General features: G+C 46.9%; 1 protein-coding gene across 3 annotated transcripts in view; it reads left to right on the forward strand.

The window, feature by feature from the left end:
• Adarb1 (adenosine deaminase RNA specific B1) overlaps positions 1-19501 on the forward strand; it is a 139641-nt gene that overhangs the window by 54453 nt on the left and 65687 nt on the right. For all 3 annotated transcript variants that reach the window (XM_008840430.3, XM_008840432.3, XM_008840431.3), the window contains exon 2: positions 7189-7346. The gene's annotated coding sequence lies outside the window, so the exon portion shown is untranslated. The remainder of the gene's footprint in view (positions 1-7188; positions 7347-19501) is intronic.

The raw sequence follows: 19501 nt of genomic DNA on the forward strand, positions 1-19501 counted from the left end.
TTTGTTTCATTTGTTAGTGTCTCTACACATTGCTTCCTTCTGAAATGTCCCCTAGGATTTCCTGTGGTGGCGCATTGTCCCAGGAGCAGTTTGTCTGGAACACCTTTATTTGTCCTCTCTGTGGAAAGCTGTGTTGGCTACTTGACCGAGAATCTCACCCCTCTGCTTTTTTGTGGCTTTGGCCCCTTTGCCTCATTTCTCTCTTCATGGGCCAGGTTTGTGGTTATTTGTGTTTACTCTGCCATCTACAATTTGAGTTGAGAGTGGCTCCCCCAAAAGATTGTGTTCTGGAGTTTGGGGGCTCCTATGGTGCTATCAGGAGTTGGTGAAACCTGTAGGAGATGGGGCCTTATGGGCAGTCTGGTCTTTGGGGAGAGAACTGTGGAACACTGGCCCTCCCTTTGCTCACAGCATCCTGGCTATGAGGCAGGTGGATTTGCCCTGTCACAGACTGCATGGCAGTGTACTATTTCACCAAGCACCATGTTGCTTCAGGCCACATAGTCCAAAACTGAGCCTCAGACAGGGACAGAAAGCTAACTAAGATAGTGGGCACATGCTCTGTTAGATCCCACTCCGCCTCCAGCTCTTACATTTTCTAGATACCTCTACATTGCATTCTGGATCATTCCTCCCATTCCTCTCCTCAGTTTACTTTTTCTCTTTGTGTCTAATATGCTGTTAAATTGTCCATTCAATTTTTAATTATAGTCATTGTATTTTATTTCTGGAGGGTTGTCTCCCCACCCCAGTCCACTTGGTCATTCTGCTTTTCTGTTTCTATCAATTTCTGAGTGGTTATTTCATGTCTGCCATGTAGGTGACAGTCTAGCCTGAGGCCCTGCATGTCTTCTTGGTGCTCTTTTTCCTCATTCCTCACATTCTTAGTACAAGCTGCTTGCCCTCTTTAGACAGTAACCTGTGTGGATTCTGGGAGCCCCAGGTGGTGATGAGTTTTCCCAGGCAGGATGTGATTTTACTTCTGCCAAGTGTCACTGTACCATTGGTACAGAGAGATATGGCCCTGGACGGGCAGATGAACACTTCTTGGGTACCTGGCCGCATGGTCTAGGGCCTCTAGTCTGTGCACTTGGCAGTAGCCTTGCCTTCCAGGGACACCTGCCTTGCTACCATCAGGGATGCTTCTTGAAGGCCCCCAGCATAGCTGAGGCTGTTTCACTTTGATCCTGGGCCTGACCCCTATCTCTTGTGTGCTACTCAACCAGGTTTTGATAGGTGGACACAGCTTCGGTCTCCTGCTTGCCCCTCCATATCACATGAGCACATTTCCCCCTTTGGTGCCTAACCTGGGGTAGGACTCCATAGCTAGCCCCCTCCAGCTTGGCTCCCTTGCTTCTCAGCTCTCACTGCATCTCCTTCCATGAACTTCTTTTTGTCTCTCTCTGCCCTGTCTGGTGCTCTGGTTAAAGACTTTTAAATAACTTTTTTGTTTTTTGAGAATTTCATACACTAGTACTGTATTTAAATCATTTCTACCCCTCCTTCTTCCCCTCTACCTCCTCCCATGACCCCCCAACTCTCAATTTTGTGACTGCTGAGTTCATTTAGTGTTACTTGTATGTTCAAGTGTTCAGGGCTGAGCACTTGGGATTGGATAACCTATCAAGGAGTCCATCCCTGGAGAAAACTGATCCTCCCTCAGCAGCATTAACTACTTGTAGCTTTTCATCTTGAGGTGGAATCTTGTAAAATTTCCCCCAGCCACAGTAGTATGTCAGCTGCTACTGTCATTACTCAGGACTTGTTCAGGCAACCATGCTGTTGAGATTTTGTGGGTGCAGCGTTTCTGTCATGTCTGGAATACTCTGTCTAGCAGCATACAGAGTGACTTGGTCCTCTGGCTCTTAAAATCTTTCTGTTCCCTTCTACAATGTTCCTTGAACCTTGGGTATAGAGGTTGGGTTACATGTAGATATATCAGTTGGGACACTCCACAGTCAATTATTCTTTGCATTTAGACCAGTTATAGATTTCTATAATAGTCTCTGTTTCAAAAAGAAGCTTCTTTCCTGAGGGGTGAGAGCTACTGGTTTAAGGCTTTGATTTAGTGCATCCTATAGGAGCAGGATTTCTTTCAGAAGTGATGAGAGGGCTATCTTGTGCAGGCAGCTCACCTCCATGTGCTGGATGTCAGATACGGTGTTGTAACATGTAAAATGCTAATATTGAGTATTTGTTATATAGCCTTACCAAATGCTTTCAGAGTATGACATTGCTTATAGAAACAGATCAATTTCTCCTGAATTTTAATTAAGAGAATTTGTTGGTAAATATGAGTCCGGTTATAATAGCCTCAGGTTTGGAGATTGGGTGTTTGGAGGTGAAGTTGTGGTATATGGAGAACTGTGAGCATGTGGATGTGAAGTTGGTGGTTCTATGGAGACAAAGTTGTGGGTGTGAGGAGGTAAAGCTGGTGACTATTTAGTTACACAGGTTCTTACATTCAGGGATTATTCATCTTTTCAACCTCGAGTTTTTTGCCTGTTTTGGTCCCCACCTGCCCAGGACAAGTCCGTTGGCCCTTCTGGCTGCCATCAGGATTTCTCACAACCCCCTTGGACTTCAGTCTCAGATCTCTTTTATTCTTTCTGTTAAAGAAAGTTCCTTTCATTTGCATTTGTACTTGTTTAATTCTTCCTTTACCTCTCTCTCTCCCTCTCCCCCTCTTCCTCTCTCTCCCTCCCTCCCTCTCCCTCTCTCCCCCTCTCCCCCTCCTCCTCTCCCCGAGCATGCTCCATCTCTTACCTTGTCCCTCCCCCTCTCCCTTCTTTTCTTTCCTTCCCTTCTAGGCTGAGGATTGAACCTGTGACCTTCCTCATGCTAGGCAAGTGCTCTCCTGCTGAGCCACGCCCATCCCACGGCTAAACAGTCTTTAGTAGCAACAGAGACATGTCTTTGACACATCTCCCCCTCCCTCTCTCCCCCAACCCCTGGTCTTTTTGAGACAGGGTCTCTCTGCAGCCCCAGCTGGCCTAGAACTTGCTATGTTGATCAGACTGGCCTCAAACTAAAAAAGATCCACCTGCCTCTGCCTCCCAATCCTGCTGGGATTAAAGGCATGCGCTACCACGCGTGGCACAAACTATTTTCTAACTGGAGTTTAAATCATGCAAGGAAAGCTAAATCCAAGCTGGCACAAACTCTTGAAACATACTCTTGCTTCCTGTGTGTCCCCTTAGTGTCCCTCCAGGAAGGGTTCGTGCTCTCAGGTGTTCTTACAGTTTCAACAGTTACTTTGCTGCCCTGTGGTGTGTGAACCAGCAGAGCCTTTGTCCTAGGCTGTAACTGCTAGGCAGGGAGGGACTGTCCTTGCTGAGCTGCAAGTGGATATGGGCTGCAGCTCACAGCTGCCTACTTCAGAACAATCCAGGAAGCTTCTAAAATTTCTCTTTTCTTTTGATTTTCTGCATTGCTTATTGAAAATCCCTCCTGGTCCTTTTGGAGTCCAGGCATGGGTGCGGCTTCGAGGTCTCTTTTCTGTTAGGTGCTGGTCACTGAGTCCTCTGGCAGAGTTGCTTGCTGCCACCCAGTCTCCACCTCACACCTCTGGCACACTTCATGTTGCTGACTGGGTTCTTTCTGGAAACACAAACAGCATCTCTCTTCCCTACACCTGCCTGGGGCCTTCCACCCACCTCTCTTACAACACCCAGACAGTCCTGGCTCTCAGCTGAGGTGGCATCTCTGTATCTCTTCCCTACCCCCTGGCCTGCATCCTCTCCTCTCTGTGCCTGTGGACTTTCAGTCCTCCTCTGATGGCTGCCCATACTCAGGACCAGGTTAGCATGAGACTGTTCTCTAGTTAGGGAGGTTGCTCTTTGGTCCTAGCATCCTTCCAGGCAGTGGTGACTTTATTTCTGCTCATCAGCTGGTCTTGTTCTGTTTCTATAGGTCCTGGGATAACAGCTATCTGGAAACAGTGACTCTTCCAGTGAGCTTACTGTTTAACTGCACGCTCATGTAATGGTGATTGGTTTCATGTCTTTGCAAGGTAGAAAATGAGAGTACTTAGTGTTTGGCAGAGCAAAACCCTAATTTCCACAACCTAATTAAATTATGATGCTAAATATCACTTTAGGAAGAAATGTGATTTCTTCATTTAATCAATACAGTTAATACTGGTACAGCAAATCCATCAAGGACTGTGATTACTTCATGCTGATACAATTTGTACTGTTTTGCTGTTGCTATCCACCTTCCTTGGTATTGGTGTGCACACTGTTGAAGTCACCCTCCAGCTTGGCGAGCCTGGAGAGACTTGCAAAGAAAGGGCTTCTGAGACTCAGAGCAGCCACCAAGAGGAGCTCCGGAAGTAGGGAGGGGCCAGCTCTCCTGGGGGTGTCAGTGGGTGCGCTTGTCTCCTTCCACCCTTTAGGGTGCCTCGTTTCACCAGTCCACACGTCTGCACAAGCACAAGAGTCACATGGACCACATGTGTGCTCACTTGTGCTCCCACCCCAGTTCTAGTCCCTTCCTCGGTGTCTCTTCTCCCTTGCTTGGAATATAGAGCCGCCAGCTACCTTTCTGGCTTGCTGTATCCCTCATGACTGACCTGTACATGTGGGTCTTCGACTCTGTTCCGTGCTATAGGTGGTCCAGCTGGTGGCAGTGTCTGGCAAATGGCCATTGGCTAGCCTGTAGCAGTTGTAGATGATGCTCTGTAAAACAGTTGTCATCATAGACATTTTTCAAGGTTCCAGTGCCATTTTTTAAAAAATACGCTTTTATTGTGGGTGTTTCTTCTGTGCAAAAGAACACTAAAATAAAAGAATAATTTTAACTGCACGACCGTGTTCCCATCACCAGGTTGGACTAAATGGGGACTGGCACTGAGTTTCTTCCATGTTTCGCTTTGACAGCACCCTCCCTCATTGGTAGTATCTTCTACCCTGTGCTTTGTTTGAAATTCTGTTGGTTTTTACATAGTTCGCCATGTAAGCGTGCACCCATGAGTCTATGGTTTGGCTTTTCTGAGAAGAAACTGTAGGTGGTGTCACGTAGCCCTCACATTTCTCCTGCCTGTTAGTATGGTGGATCACTGTAACTGACTTTACCTGTTAGTATGGTGGATCACTGTAACTGACTTTACCTGTTAGTATGGTGGATCACTGTAACTGACTTTACCTGCACTTTCATCCATACACTCCCAGCATAACCCACATGTTGGGTCATGTTTCCTTACCTCTTGTTTAGGACTTGAACATCTGGTTGCATGAAACTAACCAATTCTTACCTTTCCCATCACCTTGACAGATGTGTTGACCTTGTAGAAGCCTTCTAGGTATGCAGAGTTTGTTGTGGAATAAATTTGTTTTCCTGATTCTTTCATGTGTGGTTTAGTCAGGTGTTTCTCTCAGTCTTGATAAATATGCATTTTCCTTGGAATTTGTTCATTTTACTTAACTTCACAGAATTTTTAGAAAGGAGGTTCTTATTGTATGTTTAGTGTTGCCAAAATTTGAAGGAATAATTCTGTTTTGGCTAGTATTTGCTGCCTAATGATCCTTCTCAAAACTTACGATGTAAAATAACAAGTTATGATACTTATAACTTGGATCCTGCACCCAGTGGTGACTGGTACCTCAACTGGGTTACTTCATGTTTGAAAGTAGCCTGGTGGCTGGAGCTTTGGTTTTAGCTGTTGGCCAAGTTCCTTGTTTCAGTGTCTTGCCCAAGGAGGATTCTGCAGTGATGTGACTGGCACCTGCTGGCTGGCCATCTTTCCACATGGCCTCAAATGGCTAGTTCACACTGCTTCATAGTGACTGGCTTTCCCAGAGACAATCCCCAAGAAATAGGAAGCGGGAGCCCACAGCCTCTAAGGCACAGACCCGACACAAAGCAGTAAGCATGCCCACTGGGTTTGATTGGCAGAGTGATCACCTGGCCTGTGGGACTCACAAGATGCCTAAGGTCTCTTCCCTCTGTGAGTGTCAGGAGAGTGGTATTTTGTTTCCTTGTGGCTCTACAGATTGGTGCCACTGAGGCATCATGTCCAGGCTTGCCCTCATCAATTAGCCCAACTGAATACCACTGCTCTCTGAAGCGTGGTGGAACTGGATTGTGATGCAGTGAGGTAGCTCTGGGAAACAGAGGCCCATGCAGGTATGGCAGGGTAATAAAGGAGCAGTTCTGGGCATTTGGCCCAGGTGCCTTTGTACTGGGCAGGATGGCTCTGTGGCCCACAGGTCTGGACCAGTAAATTATCTGTGAGGAAGCCATTGACTTTGGTGTTATGAGTGCAGGGCAGTGGGAGCCCTACTCTTAGTGGGCCTTAGATCCGCACTTGCAGATGAGCTGGCAGCAGGTCTTAGAAGGATCTAGGTGAGGCACAGTAGAGAGGCTTGCAGGCAGATCTTGCCTCACCTCATCCCTCAGAGGAACCGCAGCAATGACCTGGCAGCAGGGAGCTCTTGTGAGACCTTGACCCAGTGTGCAGAGTTAGAAACTAAGCTGCACTATACATACCTCATCCTTGCTTCCTGACTATTTCTGCCAGGATCCACTCAGGAACCCAATTACCCCTGGACATGGCTTCCCAAGATATCTAGCTCTGTATGGGAAGGGTCCTGAGTGCACTGTGTGGTGCAGAAAGACCCTTAACAGCTCAGTAGCTGAAAGCACACTGAAGAGAAATGGGCTATAGGTACCATTTCACCATCCTCAGCCTCTAGAGTGAGGACTGGGCATCTGTGCTTCTGCATCTGTACCATCACATACATGTGTGCGCATGAGTTATAGGTGTGCACATTTTATTTTAAAGAAAATAAGTATGTCCAAGTTTTTCCCTGTGACCTCCTTCCCTCCTAATGCTGCTGCCTGGTTATGGTAGTCTGTTGGGCTAGCAAGATCTAAGTGTGGGTGCTACATGTGCACCAACTTCAGTGGGCAGATGAACCAAGGCCTGACTGGTTACTGTGTATCCCCTATTAAAATTCATAAGAATGTGAAGCTGATATGTAGAAGAAGACCTTACACTGTTATGTTGGTGTGGTGCAATGCCTGTAACCTCAGCCCTGGGGAGGGGATTGCAGGGGAGACCTCAAGTCCAAGGCCAGCCTGCAAACAGACAAATGAGAATTGTTAGAGTTCATTTCTAAAGTGGTGGAAAGCCTTTAATTTTGAATAAAGTACTACGTGTCAAGTAATTGCATCTTTTTATTACAGGCTAGGTGTGGCGAACTCAAGGCGTGGATGAAGAAAGAACCAGCTTGATGCATCACACTTGCTAGCTTAGCTCTGCTGAGCTGTGACCTCAGTTTGCTTGCCCTGAAAGAGCTTTGCCTCTGGATCTGAGCCAAAATAAACACCAAACAAAGTTCAAGGTAAGTAAAAACCTTTAGAAATCATATCTGACAAAAAATTACTTTTGTGCCAGGTGGCAGAAACCTTAATTCCTGGCCTTCAGAAGGCTGAGCCAGGGCAGTCCATCCAGAGTTCGAGGTCAGCATTGGCTGTATAACAAGATCCTGCATCAAACAAACAAACAAACAAAAACAGCTTAATTAAGTCCTTTGGCTTGCCTTTGAAATGCATCTCACTAAATAATAATTTCCATCACAGTTTGTTACCCTTAGTGCACTCATGTCTTGCCATGGCCTCAGATCACCTTTAGACCTCAGACTCCAGCCATTCCGTGTCTAACCCTGACCTCACTGATGTTCCAGTCAGTGCTTTGCACCCTGCACTAGGCGAGCCTTGTTGATGCCCTTTACTATCCATTACTGTTTTCTTTAAGGCGATTACATGACGTTTTCCCAGTACATGGTTTTGATGACTGTCAGTTGAGTTAGCATCTGCTTCTGTGAGATGCTGAGGCCAAGACTGAATTAAAACACTAGTGTGAGGTAAGGGCAACTCAGTTATGGCCTGATTCCAGAACACTAAGAGATAAGGAAAGATGGGAGGAACATGGTCATTAGAGGGCACTGTATACCTGTGGCACCAATGTGTTCCTGGGCCCACTGGTCCATCACTTGATAGTGTTGAGGAGCCCCTGGGGCTCTGCACCTATGTGGCAGCTCCAATATGAGCCCCCCACTGGACATTAAGAGCAAGACTGGTCTGTACCACTAATTGGGGAGCCTTGGGTAGCAGAGTCAGGGGAGTAGGTGAGGTTACCAAGATGTGAGTATAGACAGAGGAGAGCAGCTCACAATCCCCCAAGGTTACCATGTTTGGGGAACAGCAGTAGACTTACCTCTGACCAGTACTGGGCTTTGAATTTGTGCCAGGAAAGGTCTCACCTGTTATTTTTGTGCCTGTAAATGTCACAGAAAGTAACAAAACTTTTTATTTTATTTATTATTTTTATTTGATGTGTATATGTGTATTGCCTGCATGTAAGTGCACCCGTGTCGTGCAGTGCCCGTGGAGGTCAGAAGAGGCTGTCAGATCCTTTGGAACTGGAGTTATAGACAGTTGTTAGCTGCCATGTGGGTGCTGGGATTCGAACCCAGGTCTTCTGCAAGACCAACCAGTGTTCTTAACCACTGAGCCATCTCTCCAGCCCCAGAAAGTAACAGAACTTTAAAAGGAGATTTTATCATCATCTATTACTGATTTTTTTTCCTTTTTCTGGAACATGAGCAGGCAGAGGGTAGGAAAAACAAAATCATGGCCTTTGATGTATCAGCGGTTAGTCTTGTTTTTGCCTGTGGCCCATCTTTCAGCTCCATTTTCTCTGTAACCAAAGGTTATTGAAAGACACTGAGGATCCCAGAGCTGAAGTGAGTCTGAAGAGGCCTGAGGTTTCATGTTGCCACGTTGAGCCACCTATTTTTGAAATGCCACAGAAGTAAAGCTTTGCATTAATTGATGGCCACCTATTTTTAAAATGCCACAGAAGTAAAGCTTTGCATTAATTATGTTGTGTATGTCAAGTTGCATGCTCTGGAGGAATGAATTATTTATATCCTTTTGTACAAATAAATTGTTCTTAAAGGAAAAGAAGAAAACCTGGCCGCAGGAGACAGGTAAAGCACGTCTGAGAAAGCAAAGCTGAGTGCTGGAATGATAAGTACTGGCACTGTGGAGCTTGTCTCCTCCTGCTGGCTCTGCATGAGGAAGTGCAGAGTAGAAATCATGTATTGCTCTTGTCTCATGCAATGTGAGCTAATTTTAGTAGCAAGCAGTTGTTGTTGTTGTTATTGTTGTTGTTTTCAGTTGGTTTTAAGTAAAAAAACAAGCAAACATGGAAGCTTTTGGCTAACAAATGTCTGATTGGGAAGAGAAGTCCTCTCCAACTTTCTGTTTAGTGCTGGACTGGCTATCCTACTTTGGCTTGTTCCTTGAGAAATGGTGCATGGCCCAGGGTTACCTCTGTCAGAGGTGTTCTGTGCCCCGAGGTTCGCTGACAGAGGCAGGTACAGTCTTGTCTTCTTCCTGTGGTGATTATATTGCTGAAAAACCTAGCACATGTTAAAGATAGGGAGACATCAATGTGCTTGTGTATATAAAGCAGGGATCTCAGCCCTGTGTAACTGTAGACAGACCCTTCATCAGTATGAGCCTTTTTTTTTTAATTAAAAAATATTTATTATTTTTATTTTGTGTGTATCAGTGTATTGCCTACATGTAAATGAGCACACCCGTGTCATGCAATGCCTTGGAGGTCAGAAGAGGGCTTCGGATTCCCCTGGAACTGGAATTAAAGATGGTTTGTAGCTGCAGTGTGGGTGCTGAGGATTGAACCCAGGTCCTCTGCAAGAGCAGTCAGTGCTCTTAGTTGCTGAGCCATCTCTCCAGCCCCAGTATGAGCTTTTTGGTGCAGCATACAGCTGTTTCTAGGAGGGTCCTGTTTGTTCTCTGAAGCCCAGGAAGACCCACATCACTGATAACCAAGCCACTGCACATGCTCCCATCTGCTGCTGCCACTGGCGTCCCTTGACATGGCCTGCTCTCACAGTGCAGCCATCTGCCTGAGTGGCTCTGGCCACTTGAGGAGCTGCATGCACAGTTTGGAGCTCATGTCAAGTGTGGGTGTATCTCCAGGGTCTGGTGCTTTGGAAGGCTTCAGGGACCCGAGACTGCCAGGGCAGTGATCGGAAGATGAGCAAGAACTCATCCATGAGCTGAGAGGGGTACACCCAGAACCCTAGGGATAAACCCTATGCTCAGGACTCTTCCAGACTTCGCTCCAGGAAGCTTTTCAAGGGCTGCTTGTTTGTGTCCTTCAAAATATTTTTTATAAGAAACTAGAGTGCCAGTGAGATGACTCAGTGAGTAAAGTCACACTTGCAGTCAGGCCTGACAACCTGAGTTCAGTTCCTGGGATCCACGTGGTAGAAGGAGGAAATAACCCAAGAAAGTAGTCCTCTGACCTCCATGTGTATGCTATAACATGCACGCACATATGTGTGCAAATAAATAAATAAATAAATAAATAAATAAATAAATAAATGTAAAAAATATTTTTAAAAGACTGTAAAGTGTAAGTAAAGTGTCTCTGAATTCTGGGAGCTGCTCTGAGTAGGGATCATGAGAACACTGGCTTATCAGTCAGAAGTTCCAGAGGCCTGGACCTGAGGCTAGGCCTGAAGTGGGGTTGTGTGAAAGACAGAGCCCTCAGCCCACGGGACCCAGTGTGCTCCAGTAGACAGTGACATGATTGCACTGGATCAGAGGACACTGACTGCTCAGGAGCTGGTTGCTTGCTTACTAGTCGGGAGAAACCCCCAGCTTTGGGAACACAGACAGAAACCCTGTAAGAATTTCTATAGGAGAACCAGTGAGTTTACTTCCAGCCTGATTAGTTCATGTTGGTTTACAGGAGGCCTTAATGTAGTCAGCTGATTGGAACAGCTGCTAAGGTCAGAGAATTCATTTCTGTCTGCACTGCAGCTTTACAGGGAACTAGGATAGCTTTTCAGGCAGCCTCTGTCATTCAGAGAGTTTTAAAAGCACTTTTATTTGCCCTTCTATCTGGAACTAGGAGCCAAACTTAGAAACAATCCTGCCCAGGCTTCCCATGATGAGAACCATGGACACTCTCTGCTGAGGCTCCCTGTGCCCATCTGCCACCTGAACAAAAACCACAGCCTGTGTCTCTTGCTCCTCAGACCCAGTGTGGGACTGTGAGTGCCAAGGGGGTAGCGCCCACTGCAAGCAGAGACAGGGACAGGTCATAGACTAGATAGCTATGAATAAAAACAGCAGCCATTGAAGACAAAGAAAAGGACAAGCCATCTTGGGACCCCAGGGACTGCAGGAAAGGTCAAACTGACTAAACTGCAATGGGTAGCTGCTAATGAGAAAGACTCGAAGAGGCAGGCTGACTGTATCCACCAGGCAATGCTGGAGGACAGGGAAGCAGGGGACCAGAAATGCCTTCTGGAGCTAAGGAGCCTGAGGACCACAGCTCAGAGTTTATTAGGTAAGTTGGAAAAAGTAATGGGCACATTGCTGGGTATGGTGTTGTATGCCTTTAATCCCAGCACTTGGGAGACAGAGACAAGTGGATCTCTGTGAATTCGTGGCCAGCCTGGTCTACATAGGCAAGTTCTAGGTCTAGGCCAGCTGAGGCTACAGGAATACCCTGTTTGAAAAAGACCAAAAAAGAAAAAAAAGGGGCACACTAGTTTGCTAGAACCAGTGGCAGATAGGGCATGATGCCAGGGGCCTTGAGCGCTCTGGAGGTCCTTGGAGGGTGAACCAGGTGGAAGCTACTGCCCTATGTTCTGATAGTGCTTGGTAACAGAGTTGGAATGAAGCTGAGCACCACCTGAAGATCTTAGCACTCACAACTCTTCTCCAAAATTCCCCATGATAGCATGGAACCAGGGCAGTTGCTAACCTGTTGTGACTCTGTGAAGGTTCACCTCATGTTGAGAAGCCGAGGCCACCCTTTCTTGTCCTGTTTAGAGATGGACAAGCTAACAGCATGATGCCTTGATGGCTGTTCTGTAGAAACACTGCCGTTGTCCCCATGGCCTGGCTCTACCTTTCATGCCATGCCCCCTGGTGGTGCCAAGGAAAGTTCTGCAGTCTCCTAGCATGATCACGAATGGGCAGGGACCCTCTCCTTGAAATGTGTTGCTCTAAGCACTCTTTTCTTAGATCCAGGGCCTGAGCTGAGAGGAAAAACTGTACATTCTCTGGACTCAGGGAAAAAATGGAATTGCTACTTACAAGGGGACTTTCAGCTTTTAGTAGTCTAGAAATAAGTTGTAGAAAAATCCTTATTACACTCCATACCCATTCAGACCTTTACCCAACAGGCCCTGTGGGTAGGCCTGACTGCAGACTTGGGGAGAGATGGGGCAGAACCTTTGGGCCTACCTGGGAGTGGAGAGCTCCAATCCACCACAGACTGCCCGCTGTGCAAGAAGGGAAGAGACCATGGGGTAGCCTCTGATGAGGAGCCAGTGCCTCTCAGGAGGAGGTATGTGGGGCTCAACTTGCCCTGGATTCTGCTTTTGGGTAGGTATGGAGGCAGCCCTGTGCTGAGGAGGAAGGGAATGCAGCCTTTGCTTTGTCTATGGCTGGATAAGCTAGCAGATGTGGAATGTTGGAGTTCATGATTGACAGTGTTTTCATTAAAGACTTGAGTAAAACTTGGCTTAAAGAGCACTAAGTTTGAAGTTTTCTAAGTAGCTGGATTTTCAGTATGTCTAAGTTCCCAAGAGCAGCTGACTGTTCACCAAAGTGTGGTGTAGATGGTAAAGATTCAGCTGCTAGCATGGCTGGGCAGTAGCTAGCTCTTGGAAGCTGACTGTCATTTCCTCTGTGCTGAACTGCTGTAGCATCTATGGGTACGTGAAGGAGTCTGTAGAGTCTGGAGAACCTAAACTTCCTGGTTGATTCCAAGTGGGGTCCATACGCAGGGGCCCATGGAGATGTAGCAATGTACCCTTGCCACATCACTGCTGTAGCACTGTGTCCTGTAGAAGCAACTGGCAGAGACCTCCTAGTGCTGGCTGGGATGGAAAACTTGGAAGACCAAAGATCCTGGCCGTCTTCACCTATGACAGCGATGGCCAGGGAGCTGTCCATCGTGGCCTCCTTCCTTGGTCTGGTCTGATGTGATACTTGGTGTAATCTTTCTGTGACTCCCCGGAGTTGTCAGGCTTTTGTGGCTAGTGTTGGTCAAGGACCATTGAGCACACTGAGAAAGGGTGGTTCTACAGAGGACAGGGTCAGGGTCAGTGATTCCTTGCTCTCAGCATGTATGCTCTCTGCTGGTCTTGAGCAGAGTTATGAGCCTAGGTCAAAGTTGGCAAGGTAGAAGGCTTTGCCAGAAACTTGGAGTGGAACCTTGTGCAGGAGTCTTGAGTCAGTGCTTAGTAGACAGGTTACAGGGGTGAACTCCCTCCCAGGCAGGAGCAGCCAGTAGCAAGGTGAGGTATGAAAGTACTAATATCCTGGTGGTATGTGAGACTGGTGCTAGGCAGGGCCTGTGTATGTGCTCATGGTAGAGTACAAGTCTGAGATGGGATTTAGAAAGGTTTATTTTATTTATTTATTTATTTATTTATTTATTTATTTATTTATTATTTATTTATTTATTTATTTTGTCTTTTTGAGACAGGGTCTCCCTGTAGCCCCAGTTGGCCTAGAACTTACTATGTAGACCAGGCCTGCCTTGTCTACTGAGTGCTGGGATTAAAGGCATGTGCCACCACACCTGGCTTTAAGTAGGTACTTTTATGCTGACCAGGCTGGCCTGGAACTCACTATGCAGACCAGACTGGCCTAGAACTCACAGAGAACCGCCTGCCTCTGCCTCCCAAGTGCTGGGACTACAGGCATGCACCACCACGCCCAGCCCATATATATATTCTGAAAAATGTGCAGTTACCCCACAAACTGCGACTGAGGGAGAAAGCATGAATTTGGCCTGCACGCCATCCCCCTGCCCACTGTAGTCAGCCTCCATGTCCCAGTAGGTACTCTGGCCACAGCATACCCTGTCTAAATGGGGCATTCTATGACATCACAAATGTGCAGCACCAGAGCGGGTACTAAGGACCCATTCCAAGCAGTACCTGCTGGGTGTCAACTGACCTCACCCAGAGCTGCTCCAGGGTGGGCCTCGTGAGTAGCCACTTCTGAACAGCAGGTGGTGCTATAGGATCACTGTGGAGGGAGCAGGCCAGCAACACAGTGAATGAGGATGTTTGTTGAGCCACTGTTGGGGCAGAGCAAGTAGATAGACTTACTCCCTCCACTTTAACATAGAAAGTACAGGCTTATTACCCTGAAGAAGGTGCGTGCATTATTGCCACTTACTGGTGCAGAAGTCATGACTCATTAAAGAGAAAACTTGGAGCAAGTGTGTTTTTGCTTTAGTTGGGCAGTGTCATTGTAGATAGAGTCTGAGTCCCAAGGTTGGCCTGCTGGTTGTGGCTCTGCCCCTCAGCCACAGTCTCAGAAGCTGGTTCCCTGTGCCTCCCAGGCCCCTCAGAGCAGCAGTAGTCCTGAGGGCTTGAGAGCCACTGAAACTGAGGCAGACCTGCCAGTACCAAGCAGGTCTGTACCCATGTAAGCCCAGGATTTGTCCCAGGGTTACCATCTGTGATTGACAGGGAAGCAGGAGAGTGAGCACTTGCCTACAGGCCTGGCCCAGTGGAGGTGGAGGGGCCTTCGGTCAGGGTGTTAGCTTTAGCCTCTGCTATAACCATGGCTATGCATTCAGCTTTGCAGGTTGGAGACTGCACAACTCCACTCTCAACAGACATGCCTTGAATGGCTATAAAGCAATTAGTGGGTGTCTATTTCCCCTCATACAGCCACTTCAGAGTTTCCTTATTGAGATTTGGTGAGGTTTAAATGAGCTGGTACATGTGTGTAGTGTGGATGGGGTCACTGAGGCACTTACAGTAGCTTGCTTCTTGAGGTGCTCCTCCCCGTAACCTGCAGTGCTTCTTCTGGCTCTGCCTGACCCCTGTTCATCCAGGCCTGTCTGTGTTCATCACCCAGGATACCTCTGCAGATGGAGTCCTAGTCCTGTGTCTTCAGTGTAGACTTTCCTCCTGACTTCCAGACTTGAGTCCTGCCCAGCTGGGTCCTTCTAGGGATCTTGGGACACCCAACTGCTGCCCCTTTACCCTGTGGTCTCCTTTTCTACTCTCCTTCCCCTAGGTTACACTTCTCTTGAATCCTACACCCCTACGAGGCAGATTATGACTGCTTCAGTACGGTAGGCTGCTTGCTTCTGCCTCACACACTACCAAACCCTAGTCCTGATTTGTGTCTCTGTGTCGGGCCTTATCCCTGACTCCCATCCATCAGAGGCAGAACCAGATTGAAAACTCTGGGTCAGAGCCCTGCTTCAATCCCTTTGCTGAGTGGCTACCACCTTGCCCACAAACTGAACTCTGGGACCCTTGCCTTCATTCTGACAAGCTGCTCTACAGTTGTTTATGACAGTGCCTGGCTGCCTCTAGGTGTCACCTGCAGAATATGCATGTTTGATGCTCATGGCCAGCTCCTCACCAGCCTGAGGTTTACATCCCTGCCAGAGTAGAGACACTTGACCCCATGCTGACCACCCAAGTATCTTCCTACCACCCACAGGGCGCACTGTCATGTAGTTGTCTAACATTCCCTGACTACCTTGTCCTTGACAGAACATGTCTTTCATGAAATCTGTTGCACCAGCTTTGTGTCCACTGATGTGTCTTGAGCATTTTAGGACCTCCTGGTGCCTAGTAGGACTCGAGTAAATACTAGTTAAGGAATATTTGCTATTTTTCTTATTGACAGATAGTTCTGAAGTATGTTGATAATGTATTGGAGAATGTTACATTTTTCCATGCATCCATTTATGAAAATAACCAATGAATAACTGACTCAAAGTTTAGAATTTTAATAGAATAAACTTTTTTCCTATAAGAGTAGGAAAATAATTTTAAGAGTTTTATCCTAAATTAATATTCTAAGAACATCAAATTTAGAGTCAGAGTCTTTACTTGAGGATACAGATAAAAATAGTTACCAGAAATGTCAGATGCTATATGATATATAGCTATTTATGACATTCCCCTAAAATTACAGTTAGTAAATTGCAAAGATATGGCAGCTGAAGATGGAAACTGAATCACTTTTTAAGTTGGAAAAGGCTTTGAAGCATTTCACACCATCTGTGTGATTACCAAGGAAGCCATGCCTAGGGTACTAGATGACTGCATTCCGCAGTGGTTTCCTGACTTTCATGAATCAGGCTTCTGCTTTGATGTTTCTCTTAACTAATTCTAAAGATAGAAGAAAGAAATTGAAGGAAAAAGAAGAAAATGGCACATACAGTTAGGATGTGACTTTGCTCTGGAGACTGTGGAATGACTCAGAGTAAATCAGCATGTGCTAAATGCACCATTGCCAGCAGAGCTCCCCCAGGCCATGCACCCCAGTTCCCACAACTAGGGCACCATGTGCCTTGTTAAACTACTAGAGTAAAAAGAAAAATCATACTGACTCAAGAAAGCCAAAGATACGTCAACCATGGAGCCAGGACTATTGGCTTGCACTAGTTTGTGCCCTCCAAGATCCAAACAGCCCTGTGCAAGAGGAAGAAATTCAGTCTTTTATCCATTTTTACCCACTGTTGCCTGAACTTTGAGCCTCCAGTGTTAAATATGGCAAGTGGTTCCATTTACCCAGGTGAGCCGAAGAGCCTTTCCAGTGCCTTATGAAGATAACCAAGGGTACTAGTTTTTCTTTTAAGCGTTGGTCTTCTGTGGTGCTCATTCCTGTGGCTGCTTTTGACTCTTTGGCTGGAGATGCACCATGCAGCTGATCTTGACTGTGGGATTGGACATCCAGTGGGTAGCTAAGCAAGGCACATGGCCACAGCTAGAATTTTTGTCCACAGTGATTTCTGGCAAGAAACTGTAAAGCTGCTACCTTCCATTGGAGACTGGGTGACAGGATGTTTTCCAAAATGCGCCATCTCCTTATTAGACAGGCCTCCCAGGGGCACAGTGAGGACATAGTGGCAGCAAAGAAGAGCTGCCCCTGCCCAGGCACCCCTAGCCATGCCTGCAGTCTCTATGGTCTCACTCCACAGGTTCCCGAGAGCCATGGGATAGGATAAGATTGCTCTGATGCTGGTGCCGAGGCCTGCGAGCCCCTCCTAACCCCTCTGTGGTATGTTCAGGCACATCTGCCGACTGTGGGCTCCTTCTTAGCTACCCCTCCCACGTGGCCATGCTGACCCCTCTGCGGTATGTTCAGGCACATCTGCCGACTGTGGGCTCCTTCTTAGCTACCCCTCCCATGTGGCCATGCTGTCTGTCTGGCACACAGTTCTCTTGGTGTGACACTGGAGACCTGTCAGTGTTGCCACCAAAGTCAGCCCCCAATCTGTCTGAAAGTGTTCCTTTGCTTCCCAAGGGACAGATGACAGCCTTGAAGGTGCCTCCTTCCTATTCTCTCCTTGGATTTTACTGTTTGTGCTCCTGAATTATCCTGTGCTCCTAAATTCCCAAGGCCCTAGCAGCCTTAGGGGGTATAAGCACTGTCTAAATAAAAGGCATTAAGGGTGAATTAACTGCTTGTGGGTATTGGGTGTGACTGAATGCTCTCCCCTAATAACCCTCTTCTGTATCTGTGAGATCTACTTCTGTAGACTCAACAGCCACAGATTGAAAATGTTTGAAAAAACACACCCGTGGCGTTTATAGACTTTTCCTTGTCATTTCTAAACAGCACAGTATAACAAGCAATTGTATAAAATTAACATTGTATGAGAAGTTTTGAGAGGCGATTTAAAGTATATGGAAAGATATATACAGGTCTTATGCAGCTACTGTACCATGTTATGTCAGGGATCTGAGCATCTACAGACTTTGGTATAGGGAGGAGACTTGGCCCAATCCCCTGCAGACAGCCCAAGAATAATGGGTAAGAATCCTGAGAGGTGGGGGCTTCATGGGTGGGAAGAGGCTGTGTTGAAGCCAGAGCCAGGCAGATGTTTCCAGGCTTGGGCTCCCCTGGCAGTGACACAGACATGTGCTAAGACAGTTTCTGCAGGACCTAATCAGGAGAGAAAAGTGCAACAAGGGACTCTGGCCTATATGCAGAAAAGGCAGGAGGACACTGCCATCCTGACTCCCGAGCTCAGGAGAACCCTCTCTGTGATGAGCCCATGTTGGTCTGCTTCACAGCAGCCCAGGGAGCAGGAACAACAGCAAGCTTCCACCCTGCATCAGCTGATCCCTGCAGCTCCCCCTCAGGACCTGAGCTCTGCAGCCTCTGCCATCAGCTCCTCCCCTGGGAAGCATCCTTTTCTCTTCTGCCCACTGAGGCCTGGCCCTAGAGCCTGTGCCCTTTCTTCTCTGCCAGGCTGCCCTCTCCCAGCCATCACCTCCTTTCCCTGCTGTACAGCTGTCACTGCCTCCAGCCCTGTCTCCTTACTTCCCACCCTCTTTCCTTTTCATTGCAGGATGTAGTTGTGGACTTCTCCATGATTCTCTGGATGAAGTTCTAAGGTATTACTGGAAGGGTCCTTTCAAATTGGGCCCTGCTTGTCATCCCAGACATTCATACATTTTTGTGCCACCACAGGGACCTCCACACAGCTTCTGGAATGCTGTGTGGGTCAGCTTTATCTCCCCAAAGGACTCCCGGTTCTTGGTCTTCTTGGCAGACCCCTCTTGCCTCCCCTGGTCTTGGAGGCAACTCCTGAGACAGTCCTGCCTGCTTTGTTGGGAGCGTGGATCGGGTGTGAGCTAAGACTGCACCATGCATGCAATGGGTGAGCTGTTGTCATTTGCCAGCAGAGGGCATCTCCAGGGTAGTTGGAGATACCTGTGCCTGTCATCTGCAGCATGGTACCTGGCCTGGCCTGGCCCTGATGTAGCAGGGTAGGAGCTGGCGATAGAGGACAGTGGAGGCCTACATACCCTGTCTAGATTTTAAAGCACTTAAATCGAGCCAGGGTACTACTGATGCAGTAGTTCAGTTCTCTAACAAATGCACCTTCAAGATGGAAAAAAATGTGAAAGATTGGTTTTTATGACTGCTTTGGGAAAATAGTGGAGATGCCTGAACTGATTTGTGACCACCCATGTTTGGGCACTCTGGAAAGGCCAAGTGCATTGGAATGAGCAAATCAAATTAGTTGACAGCAGTGACCTAAAGGAGTAGCTAGGGCATTGTCTGTTTAGTACATTTTAAAAGAGTTAGAGTTTTAAAAAATCAAAACAAAAAAGTACAGCAGAGACATGTAGCTATGAGGTCTCACTATCTGGCCCTTCACAGAAGTGTGTGAAGAATGTTACCTAAAGGCTTAAAAATAAAATACATAATTGAAGTTAAAGTATACAAAGTTTGCAAATATTTCTACTAAATATTTTATATTTACGTAAAAAATGGATTTTTCATGTCTTAAGAAAATATTTTAAAATTACATGTTACAAAATATAAATAACAGTTGGTATCGATGTGTCGATTAAATAACTTAAAATTAGTTAGGTCATATTAACAATTTTGAAAAAATAAAAAGCTGTTGGCAACTCTGTCCGTCTAGTTGTGTATACAG

The sequence above is a fragment of the Nannospalax galili genome, unplaced genomic scaffold, assembly GCF_000622305.1.
Source record: "Nannospalax galili isolate Female #2095 unplaced genomic scaffold, S.galili_v1.0 scaffold619, whole genome shotgun sequence".
Taxonomy (NCBI): Eukaryota; Metazoa; Chordata; class Mammalia; order Rodentia; family Spalacidae; genus Nannospalax; species Nannospalax galili.